Source organism: Triticum aestivum, chromosome 3B, assembly GCF_018294505.1.
Source record: "Triticum aestivum cultivar Chinese Spring chromosome 3B, IWGSC CS RefSeq v2.1, whole genome shotgun sequence".
NCBI classification, from domain to species: Eukaryota; Viridiplantae; Streptophyta; class Magnoliopsida; order Poales; family Poaceae; genus Triticum; species Triticum aestivum.
The window spans coordinates 624,338,019-624,339,696 of NC_057801.1; the positions used below are offsets into that span (position 1 = coordinate 624,338,019).

A 1,678-nucleotide genomic window follows, 5' to 3' on the forward strand; every position below is an offset into this window, starting at 1 on the left:
ATAACAAATAAAATACTTGCAACTAAATTAGAGATTTAAAAGGACAGGAGAATGAACATAAAAAGTAGTATAGTTCAGAAACAATTAAGTGTGTACTTCCTGTATTAAGTTTGATCCTATGATGATCCATATCACATTGTACACTGCACGAGGGGATCGGTGGTTTATACAAACCACTTAATTGTTCAGAGCAGTAGGTATTCTAACCACATCTCTAATATGTTAGAACCCACAACTAAACCTAGGGTGCTGCTCATAAGGATAATTTCTGTAGTTGCACAGAGAGTGAAGGAGGTCCTTTGGTTGTAGTATGTTTGAATCTTTCTTTGCTAAGATCATGTGTATCCAAATAATTTCCAACTCCCAAACATTTGCTCGGTGACGGACTAAACAAAAAAATGTTTGCAGTTATAAGACATAAATGTTTGTCACATTATTCACATAAAAAGCTACTTTGCAAGCCTATCTTCTTCATATTCAGAGAGTAGATAAATGAAACATTGGAGTTGACGGATATCTAGAAACATACTCCCTCTAACAAATATAGGACCTGTTAGATCACTACTTTAGTTATCTATATAAAAGGTCTTATATTTGTTTACAAAGGGAGTACATGATAAGCGAGAACATAATACATCATCCAAGAAACTGAATACTTGAGCACTCCCAACTGACGTTTCCTTTGAGGATGTGTGTGCTATTCTGGTCCCAACTGGACGTTTCCTTTGAGGATGTGTGTGCTATTCTGGTCCCAACTTGCATTGTTATTTTTTTGTGTTGAAATATGAAAGCTCTACCGAAAGCACAACAGGCCAAGCAGATGGCGGTAATAGTATTACCCATTTAAAAATATCCTCCTATAACTGAAATATTTATCTTAGACCTATCCAGCAAACTATGTGTCATGTGTCTTTCAAAAAAATTTCCAAAGAAACATTGCAGATCAAGTAAGATAATGTATATAATCTCACATAAAGGAAAGCATCCATCCTTTCATTTGGTCGGCCACCTTTATTTCAGGAAGTATAACCAGGAAATTGATCGTAGTTGTCAGATGCTCATAATTCAATTCATTTTTAATCTGCAAGGCTGTATAAAAGGCTTCTTTTTTTGCGGGGTTGTATAAAAGGCTCTTGATTAGGCTAGTAGCAGAACTTACTAATGTGTGTGCCCGTCGATCGGCTTGTATGTATCAGTAGATGTCCATACATGCAGGACTATGACTTTGCATATCTATGTGGCATCACAGAATGAATTCATTATCCATGATGCTAGACATTTTGTCAAGAGCCAATGTAATTAATTAAGACGTGCTAGGAGCAAACCTGGAGCTTGAGTCCACCAGCAGGGCGGCCCTGTTTAAGATTCAGGTCAGTAAATCCCCAAGCTCGTTTTTATAACCTTCTGCCTCTTCCTTCGTTGTTGAATCAGCCGATCAATGGACTTGGTCTGCTGTCTAGTCTGTCGATCCATGCTCCCAGTGGCTGTCACTTCCTCAAATAATTAGGCTTCCACAACATCCTGCACCATGGCATGCGCCTCCGCCCTCACATCCACCTTACCCTCTTGTTCCCGGTCAACATATTCAGGCAGTAAAGCATCAACCATGACCTCCTCCCCGGCCTCGCCCGTGTCGCTGTCATCAACGATCTCGACGGCGCGCTCCACCGGCACCTTC

The 1,678-nt window shown here is 39.8% G+C and overlaps 1 long non-coding RNA gene across 3 annotated transcripts in view; it reads right to left on the reverse strand.

Annotated features, from left to right (window-relative positions):
* Positions 1 to 1,672, reverse strand: part of LOC123071331 (uncharacterized) — a 6,189-nt gene extending 4,517 nt beyond the window's left edge. For 2 of the 3 annotated variants that reach the window (XR_006434235.1, XR_006434234.1), the window contains exons 1-2: positions 1,326 to 1,672; positions 1,160 to 1,233 (exon numbers count right to left, since the gene is read on the reverse strand). This is a non-coding gene — a long non-coding RNA (uncharacterized lncRNA). Of the gene's footprint in view, positions 1 to 1,159 lie in introns of all 3 variants that reach the window. The other variant, XR_006434236.1, reaches the window with a different exon arrangement.
* Between the last annotated feature and the right edge of the window lie 6 nt (positions 1,673 to 1,678).